Source organism: Chiloscyllium punctatum, chromosome 28, assembly GCF_047496795.1.
Source record: "Chiloscyllium punctatum isolate Juve2018m chromosome 28, sChiPun1.3, whole genome shotgun sequence".
Lineage (NCBI taxonomy): Eukaryota > Metazoa > Chordata > Chondrichthyes > Orectolobiformes > Hemiscylliidae > Chiloscyllium > Chiloscyllium punctatum.
The window spans coordinates 16100678-16118183 of NC_092766.1; the positions used below are offsets into that span (position 1 = coordinate 16100678).

The following is a 17506-nucleotide window of genomic DNA, read 5'->3' on the forward strand; positions in this document are numbered from 1 at the left end:
TTCAAGTCTGCACCTACCTCCGAAGAACATCTCGGGCAGACGCAGCACCAGTCCCCCAACCTATCTCCGTAACCCTGCATTTCCCATGGCTAATCCACCTAGCCCTCACATCCTCTGGACACTATGGGACAATTTAGCATGGTCAATCTGTCTATCCTGCATGTCCCGGGACACTGAGACAATTTACCATGGTTAATCCACCTAAACTACACATCCCTGCACACTACAGGGGAATTTAGCATGGGCAGTCCACCCTAACCTGCACATCCTTGGACTGTGGAAGGAAACCCATGCCGATATTGGGAAAACCTGTAAACTCCATACAGACAGTCGCTCGAGGCTGGAAGTGATCCTGGCTCTCTAGTGCTGTGAGGCAGCTGTGCTAACCAGTGAGCCACTGTGCCGCCCCAATGCATTTGCGTTTCCATTTCCCATGGACACTGGCTGAATTCCTCACAGTCCTTCACAACTGGTGGAGACCTTTTACAGTGGCAGTAGTCTCTTAATGCAGGAAAGTGGGGAGCCAGTTTGTGCACAGCAAGCTCCTGCAAACAGCAATATAAGATCCATCACTGTGATGTGGCATGTGAATATCGGACCCTGGCCACTGGTGATGGACAGAGGCTCCTCTGGCAATGCAGCACTCCCACAGTGCTGGCGCTCGGAGGGTTGTTCTTGATGCTCGGTTCTCTAGAGTCAGGACTCAAACCCAGAATCTTGTGCCGCAGAAATGTGCAATACTGCTCATGGCCAAGAACCATGGGATTACAGCATGGCTGGGGAATCAGGTATGTCTGATTCACTCTCCCAGTCGAGCTGAATTCTGTTACTGGCTAACTCCAGCACCAAGGCTCAAACTTTCAACTTAACTGGTGTTCCTGGTCAGTGACTGGGAGCAGGGTATCTGGTCGTACCACAATTGATCTCAGCACCTTCTTTAACCTCAATGAGCCTACAGCAGCCTTCACCTCCTTTTCTACTTGTCTTTGCAACTTCCTGTTTTGCTGAGAGTCTCAGTCTTGCCAAGCTGGCACAACAGGGAGATGGTTTGATTAATTTGCATTTCCGACCCTCCATTTGCTATGCAGCCACCCCTTTGCAATCTGACAGTCCCACATTAACATTCTGTTCTTCCATGGGATGTGGGCAGTGCTTGCAAGGCCATTTGCTGACCATCTTGAAGGTGATGGTGATCTGCTTTCTTGAGCTCCTTTGGCCCAGGCGTTGTCAGTAAGCCCCTGGGACTGGTGGCCCCCTCTGGTTGTCCTCCAATTTAGACCTTTAGTGTTTCGCTGCTTGGCATGACGGAATAGCGCAATCGGGCCACTCCAGAGGAGTCCATAATGTCATTTATGGGCCTGGAGTCAGACCCCATGAGGACAGCATATTTCATTTCCCCATTAGTGAACCCAGCGGGCTTTTACGACAATCTGATGGTTATCATGGTCACTGTCACCAAGACTAATTTTCAACTCCAGATTTTATTCATCGAATTTAATTTCCACCAGGGGACAGTGACAGGGTTTGAACCCACATCCTTTAGAGCATTGGCCTGGGACTCCTAATTACTAGTCCAGTAACATTACCACAACACCACTCTTTATCCACAAAATCCCCTGCTCCTTTCCTCCAGGGCAGGGGAGTTTTGCACGTTCATGCCAGGGAACGATAGACCAGTGAGCCTGATGTCGGTGGTGGGACAGTTGTTTGAGGGAATTTTGAGGGATAGGATGTACATGTATTTGGAAAGGCAAGGACTGATTAGGGACAGTCAACATGGCTTTGTGCATGGGAAATCATGTCTCTCAAACTTGATTGAGTTTTTTGAAGAAGTAACAAAGAGGATTGATGAGGGCAGAGCAGTAGATGTGATCCAAATGGACTTCAGTAAGGCGTTCGACAATGTTCCCCATGGGAGACTGATTAGCAAGGTTAGATCTCATGGAATACAGGGAGAACCAGCCATTTGGATACAGAAATGGCTCAAAGGTAGAAGACAGAGGGTGGTGGTGGAGGGTTGTTTTTCAGACTGGAGGCCTGTGACCAGTGGAGTGCCACAAGGATCGGTGCTGGGCCCTCTACTTTTCATCATTTATATAAATGATTTGGATGTGAGCATAAGAGGCATAGTTAGTCAGTTTGCAGATGACACCAAAATTGTCAGTGTAGTGGACAGCGAAGAAGGTTAACTCACATTACAACAGGATCTTGATCAGATGGGCCAATGAGATGAGAAGTGGCAGATGGAGTTTAATTCAGATAAATGCGAGGTGCTGCATTTTGGGAAAGCAAATCTTAGCAGGATTTATACACTTAATGGTAAGGTCCTAGGGAATGTTGCTGAACAAAGAGACCTTGGAGTGCAGGTTCATAGCTCCTTGAAAGTGGAGTCGCAGGTAGATAGGATAGTGAAGGCAGCGTTTGGTATGCTTTCCTTTATTGGTCAGAGTATTGAGTACAGGAGTTGGGAGGGTCATGTTGTAGCTGTACAGGACATTGGTTAGGCCACTGTTAGAATATTGCGTGCAGTTCTGGTCTCCTTCCTATCGGAAAGATGTTGTGAAACTTGAAAGGGTTCAGAAAGGATTTACAAGGATGTTGGAGGGTTTGAGCCACAGGGAGAGGCTGAACAGGCTGGGGCTGTTTTCCCTGGAGCATCGGAGGCTGAGGGGGTGACCTTATAGAGGTTTATAAAATCATGAGGAGCATGGATAGGGTAAATAGGCAAAGTCTTTTCCCTGGGGTGGGGGAGTCCAGAACTAGAGTGGCATAGGCTTAAGGTGAGAGGGGAAAGATAGGAAAGAGACCTAAGGGGCAGCATTTTCACCCAGAGGGTGGTGCGTGTGTGGAATGAGCTGCCAGAGGAAGTGGTGGAGGCTGGGACAATGACAGCATTTAAAAGGCATTTGGATGGGGACATGAATAGGAAGGGTTGGGAGGGAGATGAGCAGGGTGCTGGCAGGTGAGACTAGATTGGGTTGGGATCTCTGGGTCGGCATGGACGGGTTGGGCCGAAGGGTCTGTTTCCGTGCTGTACATCTCTATAACTCTATGTAGTCTCTTCTTTCTTGGCTTGTGCTGCTAGTGACTGATGACAGGGACCGGATGCTTGATTGTGCTCTGTTCAGTTGTGTTGGTGAAACAGACCCAGAGGCCCAGGAGCTCCGGATAGGGACTCAAAACTAATTAGTGGACGTGACATTGAGGTTCCAGCTGTGTATTTTATTTCTCCAATATTCTCTCCCCGCCTCTTCCTCTTACACCGTGAATCAAGAAGCACAAATCAGGATCTTGATCAGTTCAGAGAGCAGGAGAGGAAATGGATCTGGGAAAGAATTAATCCTCAAAGGGCCACTCTTGCAACATTTAAAGTTTATTTTTGTACTGTAGACCTCGCAATGGTTTAAAGTTCAGATCAAGCCAAGTTGCTTTTATAATGCCTTCTCCTGGGACTGTTTGGCAATAGTTTCTGTCCCCTTATCTGAGGAAGGTATACCAGCGTTGGAGGCAGTCCAGAGAAGGTTTAGTCATAGAGTCATACAGCACAGAAACAGATCTTTGGCCCCAACTTGTGCATGCTGATCAAATTTCCCAAAGTAAATCCAGTCCTGCTTGGCCCATATCCCTCTAAAACCTTCCTATCCACATACCTGTCCAAACGTCTTTCAATTGTCGCAACTGTACCTGAATCTACTGCTTCCTCTGGTAGCTAATTCCATACACTCACCACCCTCTGCATGAAAAGGTTGCCCCTGAACTCCCTTTTTTAAATCTCGCGCAACCGCGCAACCTCATACGCTCCAGTGACACACATGCCACACTATCCAGCCTCTCCTTATAACTCAAACCCTCCGTTCCTGGCAACATCCTGATAAGTCTTTTCTGAACCCTCTCCAGTTTAAAAATATCCTTCCGATAGGCGATCAGAACTGTATATAATATTCCAAGAATGGCCTCACCAGCATGTACAACCACAAATGATGTCTCAACACTTGTACTCAACGGTTAAGCTATTGAAACGAATTGGATCCTTAAGGGAGTTGAAAAGGTAGAGGCAGAGCGATTATTTCCCCTGGTGGGAGAGAGGAGGGCATAATCTCAGAATAAGGGTCACAAATGTAAGACAGAGATGAGGAATTCCTTCACTCAGGGTGAGGAATGTGTTGGCTCACTACCTGCAGAGGGTTTTCCAAGGCTGGGTTGTTAAGTGTATTCAAGGCCGAGGTTGACAGACTTGAAATCGGGAAAGGAATCTGAGATTACCGCGACAAAACAGGGGAAGTTAAGTTGAGGGTGATCACGTCAGCTATGATCTCATTGAATGACAGAGCAGACTTGATGGGCCGAATGATCTAATTCTGCTCCTACATCTTGTCTTGTTTGATAGATATCCAATTAGATATTATTGCCCGTGTAAGCACTTTATTTAATTATGTAGAAGTGGGTCTAGGAGGTGGGAGGTTAGGGCAGAGATCAGCTGCCAGTCAGGCTCTGGCCTCTCTCATCTCTGCATCAGAGTTACAAAATTTGAGCACCAATTGAAGCTGATATTAGGAGGGTCAGCGCTGAGGGAGCACGGCGCTGTCGGTGGGTCAGTGCTGAGGGAGTGGGCTGTGTTGGAGGGTCAGCGCTGAGGGAGCGGGCTGTGTCGGAGGGTCAGTGCTGAGGGAGCAGGCTGTGTCGGAGGGTCAGGGCTGAGGGAGCGGGCTGTGTCGGAGGGTCAGGGCTGAGGGAGCAGGCTGTGTCGGAGGGTCAGGGCTGAGGGAGCAGGCTGTGTCGGAGGGTCAGGGCTGAGGGAGCGCGGCACTGTCGGAGGGTCAGCGCGTGAGAGGGTGCTGCACTTTTGAAGTTGCTGTCTTCGAGATGAGATATTTATTTTCTAAAGCTGTTGAGCAAGATCCCACAGCTGCTGTCGGAAGAAGGCTGGGAGTGTAAGGAGCCTCCTGGGTTTCCTGCTATCAATGTTTATCTCTCAAGCAACATCTCTGAAACAAGTCCTCTGATTATTATCATGTTGCAATCATTCCCACTATAAGAATATGGTCGTTGAGAGGTGGCAAGTCAGTAGGCAATGCTACAGAAATACAAGTTCCTCCTTGTGAGGAGAGTTTTAGCAGCGTTCTGCCATTTTCCTTTTACTGTCTCTTCACCCTGCTGCTGTGTCAGAGCTTTCTGTCCCTGGGTACCTCTGCCATTAGTTCCACTTGCCTGAATCTAGTCAGTGCTTTTGCGGATTCCTGCTTACACATAAGGGACCCTGAGCTGCTCCCCAGCCAATGGCTTTCCCAGTCACTGCTGCTGGATTGGACACACCGTCTGTCAAGAAACCCGAGACCCTATTGGGGAAGGGTCAACAGTCCTTGCATGGGATATGGGCGTTGCTAGCAAGGACAGCATTAGTTGTTCCTGTCCCTAGTTGCCCTTTGAACTGAGTATCCTGCTCGGGGCTATTTTAGAGGGAAATTAGGAGTCAACACCAATCAGTCAGGGATAGCAATAACTCCCTCACATCCCATTGCAGAATGAAGCAGAGAATAAGGAATGGGAGAATGAATCTGATTTGAAGTCGTTCCATTTAATGTATGGAAGGATTTTTTTTTCTTTATAAAATCTAGACTCAGCTTTTTTTTCTTTACTGAAGCGATACAGAATGGAAACAGATTCTTTGGTGCAACCAGTCCATGTCGATCACAATCCCAAATTAAACTAGTCCCACCTGCCTGCACTTGGTCTATATCCCTCCAAACATTTCTTATTCGTGTACTTATCCGAATGTCTTTTTGAACATTTAACTGTACCCACATCCACCACTTCCTCTGGAAGTTCAATCCACACTCGAGCCACCCTGTGTAAAACAAATTTAAAAAAATTGTCCCTCATGTCTTTTTAAAATCTTCCTCCTCTCACTTTAAATATATGCCCCCAGTCTTGAAATCCCCCATCCTAGGGGGAAAGGCAATTGCCATTCACCTTATCAATGCCCCTCATGATTTTATAAACCTCTGTAAGGTCACTCCCTCAACCGTCTCCAGTCCAGTGGAAAATGTCCCAGCCTGTTCAACCTGTCCTTGTAACTTAAACCATCCATTCCTGGCAACATCCTGGTAAATCTCTTCTGAACCCTCTCCAGCTTGATAATATTTTGTTGTGGCACTGCTGGTGAGGCTGACATTTGTTGCCTGTCACTCGTTGCTCTCGAGCTGAGTGACTTGAGGCAATTCAGAGTTATTGTTGCGTGCCTGGAGTCACATGTGGGCCCAGAGCAAGTATGGACAGCCGATTTCCTTTCCCCAAAAGTGACAATCAATGACGGTTGTCACTGTGACCTTGAAATTACGTAGTTGTGCCTGCACCATCCAGTCGTAGGGCAAAAGTCCATGTTTGGTACATAAGGAAGAGATTGCATGTGTGCGTGCTGGGGAGGGGACTGGATGAGTGGGGCTTGGCGATTGTTATGGTTTGGAGACACCGGTGTAGGACTGGGGTGGACCTAGTTTAAAAATCACCAAACACCAGGTTATAGTCCAACAGGTTTACTTGGAAGCACTAGCTTTCGGAGCACTGCCCCTTCATCAGGTGGTTGTGATTTTTAACTTTGGCGATTGTGTGAGCTTGAAGGGAAGGGGGCCAGGTGTTGGTGGATGGGCTTGCAGTTGGCATGGCAAGAACTGGGGAAAATTGGACAGACCATAGAGCCAAGTCAGTGGACGTGCGGTGGTGAAAGTCTAATAAACAATACATTCTACCTGGGACCCTGACAATCCAAGGCTTGAGAGCGAAAGCTTGACTTGTCACTGCCTGCAGCGAATGTTGTCAAACCTGCAACTCCCCTCCACCCACAATAGGCTCAGTCTGTGCTCTATCAGTTTCGACTTCTGCAATTATTGTGTCCACAATTTCAGCTACGACTTCCTCATCATTATTGGTATCAAAACCTCTATTAAAAGTTTGGATATAAATAGGTCACTGAGTAGGCGGGGAGCTGAGTTGTAAGTCGCAACTGCCTGCTATAGCAACCCGACTCTTCCGAATTAAAGAGGAAAGGAATATATCGTTTTAATGTTGGGTTTTTTATGCCAGTGGGAGAAATGCTGCCCTGGTTACCCTTAGGGAGCCCGCAGAGGGTTAAAAGCACTTCTCTGAGCTTTATGGACGCGACCCTGAGGCGTGGGTGTAGCAGTCATACTTTCAGAGGTGGGGAACTGGTCTAGTCAAATTACTTAGAGAACTGCCAGGACAGAGTCGAGAGAGAGGGAGGAAAATACGAGTAGATTCCTTGGTAGATCTGTTGGCACTTGAAGCAGTCCATTCTTCAAGCTTTGAAGAGGAAGGTAAGAAAAGGGTGCCAGTAATTCCGGCCCCTGCACTTGCATGTTTTAAACATGGGGAAGTGGTGAGCCAGCTAGTGCAGTGCTGCCAGCGAGGGAACTTTATATACCAGCTCCTGGATCGAGGCGCTGAAGGGTGTATTTGCAGAGCCATTTTGGAAGGTGTGTGTCTGTGCGGCACTGCGTCGTACTGTTAACCTGTCTGCAGTGTCGGCAGGTTTGTACGAGCTGAGCCGGAGTAAATGAATGTCGTAGCGTTTGAAAGGCAAAAACAAAACTGTTCAGCTTGTGTGTTCGGTGTCCAAGACAGGTTTGGAGTCATGACCATTTGCTTCCTTTTGCAAATATAATTGCCAAGGACAAACTACTGAGTGCTAAAGTGTTCGTTAATAAAACTGTAAAAGGCCGAGCTCGGGACCCTTCACTGGGTGGTTTTGTAACCTTTAAAAAAAAACCTGGAATTTGGGTCATTGCCATTTTGACTGTTCTAGATTATAGCTGCTGTGTCTGGGCCATATGAAGTAGGAACCTGCATCACATTGCAAGTAAAAATTGCTCTTGGGTAGCAAATTTGTTGTTAAAAAATGTGTCCCTCTAATCTCTCAGACTTTGACTTGTAGAGCCTTTAATTGCTGTGTGTCTGTACCATGTATCTGTGTCTGACTTCTCTGCATGCATGTATGTATTTCTCTTTCTTTCTTTCTCTCTCTCTGTCTTCCCCCCCCCGTCTTTGTTTGTGCCTCCCAGCTTGTGTTTCTGTATTAATATCGATGCCTATATACAGGTGTGGTCTCTGTCTCTGGCTACCTGTGTGTTTTTGTGTGTGTACACGCTCACACCTCAGGTCAGAATGAGGGTCTCGGCTATCTTCTCTCTCTCACCGGGGAGTTCTCCGGGTCGTCTACCTCTGCTTCTGTTGTAGACCAGCTGAGAAAGATTGATTGCTTTGAGTGGTCAGCAACTATTTTTGCCTTGTATCAGGCCATTGACAGAATGGCGGAAGGCAAGCTCAATGGAGCTGATTGATTAGATTAGATTCCCTACAATATGGAAACAGGCCATTCGGCTCAATAAGTCCACACTGACCCTCCGAAGAGCGACCCACCCAGACCCAGACCCATTCCCCTACCCTGTATCTGCCCCTGACTAATGCACCTAACACTCTGGGCAATTTAGCATGACCAATTCACCTGACCTGAGTTTCTTTTGGACTGTGGGAGGAAACCTGAGCACCCAGAGGAAACCCACGCAGACATGGGGGGGAGAATGTGCAAACTCCACACGGACAGTCGCCCGAGGTGGGAATCCAACCCGGGTCTCTGGTGCTGTGAGGCAGCGGTGCTAACCACTGATCCACCGTCCCGCCCTAAAGACATTGTAAGGATATTGTGGAGATTGGCTGCTTTAGAAATGGAGGGTGGATTTGAGGCCTGTATGATGTTTCATCCAAGAAGTTGGCTTCCTTTAAATGCTGGCTACGCCATCAGTTTGTGTGAAGCGAATGGATGAAATGCATAGCACAAAAGAAATACTAACATTTTTAATACACAAAAACAGATTGTTACCTTAAGCAGCAGTGAATTCCAAGTATCCTCCTCCCTTTGCATAAAGAAATGGCACCTCATCCAGGTTCTAAGCAGCCTGTTTGTTATCTTGTGTTTGGACCCTTGATGTGTCTCATCTCTCCCACCTGCCTCAACTCTCCCAGCCATCTTTCTTGCATCTACCCTGTGTCGAGCCCTGTCAGTATTTTGTCCTGCTTCAGTGAAATCACCCTGTCATTGATAAACTCTGGAGAATACAGGGCCAATCTCCTTCAACTCTCCTCCAAAACTATGCCGTCATCCCAGGGATTGAACTGGTGAACTTTAGATGCATGCCCTCTGTTATGAGTATATCCTCCCTTGGGTAAGGCCAAATTGTGCACCATACTACAGGTCCCACTGAGAGCAAATACAATTGCGGTAAATACAATTGCGGCTAGGAAGTGTGCCAGTCTGTATAGAATTGGTCAGTGTTCCCGCTCCATACCGGTGTGGAATGCTTTGAGGTCTGCTTTGCAGCCGCACTCTAAGGAGAAGTTGAGTTCTTGGGGCAACTGGGAGTTTATAGAATCTCTACAGTGTGAAAACAGGCCATTCAGCCCTTCATGTCCACGTTGATCCTCCAAAGAGCATCCCACCCAGACCCAAAACTTTATCTTATCCCTGTAACCCTGCATTCCTGAGGGCTAATCCACCTAACCTACACATCTTTGGACTGTGGGGATAAACCAGAGCACCAGGGACATGGGGTGAATGTGCAAACACAAGCAGTCACCTGAGGCTGGAATCGAATCCCGTGTCACTGGTGCTGGTCAGTGCTAACCCAAGTCACACGGAGCAGGCCAAAGACCAGCAAGAGTATGTCCTTTCATAGGCCAGGACGGCAGGGATGATGTTTGGAGAGGGCAAGAGGAGATCAGCACTGTTCAAAGGTTTATAAAACAACTGAGTGCCGTGCGCAAGTGGAACATTGGCATAAATATGGGGCTCACACTTCACTATGAAGAATAGGCTGATGTCTCTGGTTGACTCTGGGCTTTTCCTTTAAAACTCCAAACCTTCCTCTGAGAATTAAAATAATATTTTATTCCCTCCACTGAAATGTAAGGAAGTGTGCCGTCCTTATTTTCATTATCTGTTTGACCAGGCTGTCTGAGTCAGGGGTGCAAGGAGCTCTGTGCATTCTGCAAGTTGGGCATGTTTGTGTGCGAGTGGTTCAATCACTTGGAAACCATACTGATAGTTTTGAGCTGAGATGAGTCACGAGGCCTGAAGTTGAGGTTTGGACAGGGTGTTGAGGCATCAGTCGCTGTATGAGAGGCAGTAATTTGCACGTGCCCCATTCTGGTGCACTCTTGTTGTTGATGGCTTGCTTCTGGAACCTAGGCTGGTGTTCCAGCTGGTAGTGAGGCGCTGACTGTCAGCTGTGTCAGGTATTCAGGCAAACATCAAAGCGAGACCCTCGCTGCATCGCCTGTGGACTGCAGCCCACAGTGTGACCTTTTGAGATTGGAGAGCACTGTCAGTGACTGAAAAATTGAACAATCCCTCGTTGCCCACAATGATGGTTGTGTGTGCCTACACCAGTTGCAGAAAACAAGGGGTTATCTGTAAACTTCATTTTTGATAAACCCAATACCCTCTCTGACAGTGCAGCACTGGTCTTCTGACAGTGCAGTGCTCCCTGAACACTGACCCTCTGATGTAACTCTGACCCTCCGATAGCGCGGCCCTCCCAGACCGCTGACCCTCCAACAGTGCCTGTTCCCTTGGTATCAGCCTGGATTCTTGTGATCAGATTCAGGAATGGGGCTTGAACATGTTGACTGAGGAGTGAGAGCTACACTCACTGAGCACTGGATGACACAGTTGATCCTGCTCTTGTCTTGATACTTTAATATTTCAGTGAATACTGTAGTGGACTTGATCTATTCCACTGGCTTAGGTATGCCCTTAGCCGATGACTTTGCAGACTCCTGCTTTTACCATGGTCTTGAAAGGGACTTTTAAAACCTCAAGGCTATTTAATCTGTGGGCCAAAGAAAATCCAGTGTTGCTGTGACCGCTGAGAGCTTTGGTCACCACCCACTGGGTTGAGAGTGACCTAGTTTTGTTTTCTGGGGATGGTGTGTGTGTGTTGTGTCATGTGCGGCACCATTTGGAGCAGCTTAATTAATCCCCCCGGCGTCACTGGAATATCAACTGATTGCTTGTCAATCTGGGGCAGGAAGTGCAGTGTCAGCGCAGACTAGCAATTGATGCCAATTCAGTAAGCAATGCAAGATTTCCATAAACTAGCTGAGGGCCTTTGAGGTTTCAGCTTCCCCCAAAAAAAATAAGAAGGCATTGTGGTTTGATGGCTGTAATTGGTCCCCGGCCTCCGATTAAGTTGGAGCCCTGATCGCTCCAAGGTCTTTTTTCTTTTAAAAAGTAAAGTAAAGTAAAATCACATGGTGTCAACTTCTCAGGGGCGAGCACTTTGGGTAGAAGATTGCTAGTCCTTCAGGAAATTGCTCCTTCCGCCCGGAGCGGGGTAACAGACAGGTACCAACAGCTGTGCTGGATGTTGTTGGGGCAGCACTGTGGAGCTGTGTGCATGCATCATATGCCACAGGGCAGAGCCTGTCCCCTTGACATAAGAGACACCGTGGTAGGGAGTATCGAGGGTGGTCCCAGCTGGCAGGATGGGTGGTCTTACCTTTAGTGAGCCAGGCACTCCTCGCCCTCCAAATCCTCGCATTTTTGGACGTTTACAAAGCACTTGCTTAGCTGTGCTCTTTCACTCTCCCTTTTATCCTTTGGACGGATGCAGCTATCGCCGACAAGGTTGCCCAGTCCCTAATTGCCCCTCAGTGTCCTGCTCAGCCCATTTCAGAGGGCAGCTAAGAGTTGACCCCTTTGCTGTGGGGTCTGGAGTCACATGCAGGACTGGACCGCGTCAGGACTGCAGAGCTCCGTCCCTGTTACTGAATCCCCATGTGGATTTTTACCACAATTGGCAATGGGTTGTCGTGATCACCATCCCTGCGGCTTTCAATTTCAGATTTTATTCATTCAGTTTAAACTGCTCCAGGTGCCGTGGTAGCATTTGGACCTGTGTCCCTCAAAACACTAGGCCAGATCTCTGGGATACGGGTCCCAGTAATGTCACCACAACGTCAAAATCCCTTCTCTCCTGCAATCAGACAGGCCTCAGATTCCAAGTTGCAGGAGAATACTTGGGGACGGATGCCAGGTTTGGTGAGGGAGTTGCATAGCAGAATTGCCTGGAAAGGGTGGGTGAGGCTAATTTTACAAAGGCTGCCGTGGGCAAAGCTAACATCAAATGGGCTGAGTCGTCACCTTTGCACAAATGGATTTCTTCTGAAGTGCCAGACTAATGGAGTCAGTGTGATAAGAGTAGGGGCAATTGGTGCTGAATTGATTGGCCTCTGTGAGTGATAATACACGCGTGACACCACAAAGTTAAAGCACAGGGAGGAGATGAGAGAAATCAGAAACCATTGGTGATGTGATGATGTGCAAAATCAGCAGTTTTGTGATTTAAAATCCTGCCGATTGCGACTGGGAGAAGGAGACTGAGAGAGCAGGAGGTTGTATGTCATGAGGAGATTCTGAGCACAGGGGCGAGTCATCCTTTATGTCTGTATTGTAGGGAAGGTTGGTGCATTTGGGGAATCATTGAGAAACGAAGTGTTGCTTAGAAATAAAAGATCACAAAGAGGAAGCAATGGGAGCTGAGTGTAAAGACTACAAGGGAAAGGATGATCTTTATCCAATGAATAGGATTTGACCTGTCCAGTTCCACTGTAATCAGATGGGTCAGATTGGGCAGATGTACAAATCCTATCATGCGGTTGGATGGGGAGCTTAAAAGCTAATAAATTTTGCTTGCCTTCCTGGCAGTAGTGTCTCGAAACTGCTCTCATTACAGCGTTAAAATAATTTATCGATATTGGGAAAAGTGAAGAAATCCTTTACTATTACTGGCGTGTACTTTAATCTTTGGATAAGAATGATAGAAATGACCTTTCTCTCTTGCAGTCTCCCTTGCCTGGGCTGTCTTGCCCATGCTCGCCAACTCTCGCACTCACCCTCTCCCTTGTATATCTTTTCTTTCTTTCTCTCTCTCTTTCACTCTCTCACGCGCTCTTGCCCCTGTAACACCTGGCTCCCCCGACTCTCCAGCATCCCTGTCTCCAGGCCCCGCACCCCCTTCTCCAGCCTCCTCCTCGCTTTCCAGTATGATCCCTCTCCCATTGCTTCGGTTATGTAATTTCCTGATTTATTTTTGTGGTTAATCACTCCTGTGATTTCTCTCTCAATATGTCTTGTCCCACCGCATGTTGTAGGGGTATGACTGAACACCTCAGAAAGCTGAATTGCATGCAGAATGCCTCAACCTATTTTCTTAGAATGACTTGAAACTTGAAATCCAGTAACTATTTGAGAAGTCTACCTGACAACATAACTATCAGACTAAAACGGGGAGTTGGACATCACTTGCTGTAGGTCGGCAATTTACGACCATCCACTATCATCAACTAAATAAAACAATGCCAAGGTTAGTTGAAGTGTAGAGTTTGATGGCTGAATCACGCAAGGAAATCAGACAAGTGGTCTGAGCCTAGGTCAAAGAGGTTGGTTTTAAGGAGTGTTTTAAAGGAGGAGAAAGAGAGAGAGAGAGGTGGAGAGGTTTCAGGAGGGAATTCCAGAAACTGGTCCTCAAGCAGCTGGATGCACAGCTGTCAATGGCAAAACATAATGGCAGGGTTATGGTGGATGGATGGGTGAGTGGAGGCGAGTCCACAAAGAGATCAGCCATGATCTTAGTGAATGGTGAAGCAAGCTCAGGAGGCCAGATGGCCTAATCCTGCTCCTGTTTTTTAAGTTCTTATGATTGGAATCGAGGGATGCTCAAGAACCATACGTATAACTGAATCCCAAGCGCCAACAAAGCATTTTTGTCTATTTGTACTTCACGTTTCACTATCCTGATGAAGTGCTTATGCCCAAAATGTCGACTCTCCTACTTCTCGGATACTGTCTGACCTGCTGTGCTTTTCCAGCACCACACTTTTTTCTACTCTTTCAATATTCAGGAGATGCTACATTGAGAAATTGAAAGCACTGTGTATCCTCACAATCTTTGCCAAATTTCCTTTGAGTGATTTGAGGATATTGAATGTTGTACTTTTTCAAGTTGGATAACGGATACCAATGTCTGCTCCATGTTGTGTCTGTGCTGTCTCTTCCCCAGTGCAATCTAAAACTGATAAGAGCCCTGCTCACTCACCTCTGAGCCCTGTATCTTCGTCAACCTCTAATTGTTTGAATAGCTCTCACTCCCATGTACACCCATGTCAAAATGTCTCATACTCCTAATAACTCAGTTAAATTTACCTCATCATCGGCTTGGTACCTTCCAAGTTAATGTTTCCTCACCACTGCTCATCAAAACCTTTTTTCTCCTGCTATTTCACCTTGTGGAACCTTGATCAAATCTGAAATAAAAGCAGAGTGCGCAGGTCTGGCATTATCTGTGGAGAGAGAAACAGAGTAAACGTTTTGAATCCTGTATGACTATTATTGCTGTGAAGAAGAGCCATATCGTATGTCGACAAGATAGAATCCGTGCCCCCCACCCCACCAGTCCTCATCTTCTACCCCATCAATCTCCAGATACAACACATCATCTTCTGCCATTTCTGCTACATACAGTCAGACCCAACCACCAGAGATCTATTTCCCTCCCCACCCCTATCAGCATTCTGCAGAGACCATTTCCTCCATGGCTCCCTTGTTAGATCCACGCCCCCACCCCCAAACCAGCCTTCACTCCCGGCACCTTCCCTTGCCACCGCAAGAGGTGTAAAAACCTGTGCTCACCCCTCGCCTCCATCCAAGGCCCCAAAGGATCCTTCCACGTCCGGCAGAGATTTTCCTGCACGTCCAAACATCTCATCTACTGTGTTCATTGCTCTTGATGTGGTCTCCTCTACATCGGAGAGACAGGACACCAGCTCACCAACCCCACCGCCCTATGGCCCCTCCCACACCGTCAAGGATATGCAAGAACTGGGCCGCCTCCACCATCAAATCCTAGCCACCAAATGCCTGGAGGAAGAATGCCTCATCTTCCACCTTGGGACCCTCCAACCACACAGCACCAACATTGATTTCGCCAGTTCCCTCATCTCAACCTCATCCCAGATCCAACCTTCCAACTCTGTACCGCCCTTTTGAACTGTCCACTTTTTCATCTTCCTTCCTACCTATCTGCTCTAACCTATCACCATCAACCCCCCCATCCCTCTCCCCCGCTTCCTATTTATCGCTCAGCCCTCTTCCTCCCACATTCCTGATGAAGGCCTTATGCCTGAAATGTTGACTGTCCTGCTCCTCGGATGCTGCCTGACCTGCTGCGCTCTTCGAGCGCCACACTTTTCGACTCTGATCTACCACATCTGCAGTCCTCGTGTGGACTTTTTCCATGTGGGTGCTCCTACAAGGGGCATGGCAGTGCAGGATCTAATTCTGGGAAATGAAGCCAGTCAGGTATTCGAGGTGACACTGGCAGGTGCATTTTAGTGATTTTTAAGTACAGTTTAGATTTGTTATGGAAAGTAAGAAAGGTAGCCTGTTTCTAAAAAAAAAAACAAAATGGCTTTGCTGTTGTGTAAAGCAGCTGAAAAATGTGTTGGTTGGAAAAGTGCAGCAGGTCAGGCAGCATCCAAGGAGCAGGAGAATCGACGTTTCGGGCATAAGCCCTTCTTCAGACTTTATTAAAATAAGTCGGGATCGGGCCAAAATGGGAACAGCTATTTGAGGATAAATCTACAGCACAACAGTGGGAGGCATTCAAAAAGGTACTGGGGGAGAAGTACAAGCCATGCATTTTTCCCTTTAGGATGAAATGTAGGATCCACAAGCCTGGAGAACCATAGATGTCCAGGAAAGTGGCATCGGAGTGTGGCAACATATTACACTTTTCACCGTGTTTATTTGTCGAATACAAGTGACAATAAATTGGTCAATTCAATTCAATTAAATGCAGATACAGAATTTGAGAAGATGGACTCTTGAGCGGATTGATGTAAGGAACAAGGAGGCTTTGGTGAATTTTAAAATGGACAAATCCCCAGATTCGGTTGAGTTGTATCCTAGATTTCTGCGGGGGGAGGGGGGGGAGCGAAGGAGGAAATTACAGGGGCCTCAAGCCAAATTTTTTAATTGCCTCTGGCCGCAGTGGTGGTGCCAGTTTGCAAGAAGGTTGGTCAACATAGACAAGGCCAGCAAGTCTTAACGTCAGTGGTCTGGAAGCTATTGGAGAAAGTAGTTCAGGAGAAAATTTAATCTCAGGTTAGGGAGGTTAAGGTTCAGTCAGGAATAGTCTGTGTGGCTTTATCAGAGAAAGATCATACCTAAAAAAAAATCAAGTGGGATTTTTTTGAGGAGGTGATCAAGTGTTTACTGAAGATAGCGCAGGTCTTATTGCTTATATGGATTTTAGCAAGGCCTTTGACAAGGTCCCACATCGGAAACCGATTTTAAAAATGTCAACGGCCCTGGCCAGTTGGATCCAGGATTGGTTTAGCGGTAGGAGGTGGCGGTAGAAGGCTGTTTGTGTGACTGGAGCCCAGTATGCAGTGGTGTGCTACAGGCTGCGTTCCTTATTGTTGTGATATTTGCAAATGATAAAGCTGAGAGTGTGGGGGAGATGGGGAGCAAGTTTGTGAATGACCCAAAGCTAGCAGTAAGGAGGAACCTGTCAGCTTACAGGATGATATAACCGGATTGGTCAGATCAATGGCAAATGGAATCAAACCCCCAGTAAATATGAAGTGATACATTTTGGAAGAAGGAACAAGGCAAGGGAGGACCCATCGAAAGGCAATTTACCAGGAAACACTGAAAAACGTAGGGACTTTGGGGTGCTTGTCCACAGATCCCTGAAGGTGACAGGACAGTCTAATAGGGTAAGTTAAAGCTAAAAAGGACACTTGCCTTCCTCAGTTGTGACAGATTATAAGAGCAGGGGGCTCATGCTGAAACTGTGCAGAACTTTGGTTAGGCCACAGCTGGAATGCTGTGTGTAGTTTGGGTCACCACACTATGGGAAGGAAATTATTGCGCTGGACAGGGTGCAAAGGTGATTCACCAGGATGTTGCTCGGAGCAGAGGCTGGATAAACTCAGGTTGTTTTCTTTGGAGTAGAGAAGGCTGGGGAGGGAACCTGATAGAGAGGTCGAAGATTATGAGGGGGTGTGGACAAGCTGAATAGAAAGCAGCTGCTTCCCTCAGTCGAAGAGGGCAATAACAAGGGGGCTTAATTTTAAAGTGAGAGGCAGGAAGTTTAGAGGCAGTTGGAGGAAAATCTTTTTCACCCAAGCGGTGGAAGGGGAGGGGAGCGGTCCTGGAATGCAGGGCCTGGGAGGGTAGTTGAGGCTGGAAACCTCACAACAATTTCTTAAAATAAGTACTTGGATGAGCACATAAAGTATCATAACATTCAAGGCTCTGGATTTTGTGCGGGGAAGTGGGACCAGTGGAGGTAGTCATGTATTTTTGGCAAGCACAAACTCAATAGGCAGAGAAGCCTCTCCTGCACTGTATGATTCCATGGGAGTGGTT

The 17506-nt window shown here is 47.3% G+C and overlaps 1 protein-coding gene across 3 annotated transcripts in view; it reads left to right on the plus strand.

The window, feature by feature from the left end:
• LOC140454044 (zinc finger and BTB domain-containing protein 7B-like) overlaps window positions 1–17506 on the plus strand; it is a 90828-nt gene that overhangs the window by 40238 nt on the left and 33084 nt on the right. The window contains exon 1 of one of the 3 annotated variants that reach the window (XM_072549004.1): window positions 7107–7331. The exons of the other annotated variants lie outside the window; for them this stretch is intronic. The gene's annotated coding sequence lies outside the window, so the exon portion shown is untranslated. Of the gene's footprint in view, window positions 1–7106; window positions 7332–17506 lie in introns of those variants that run through there. 3 annotated transcript variants of the gene reach the window in all.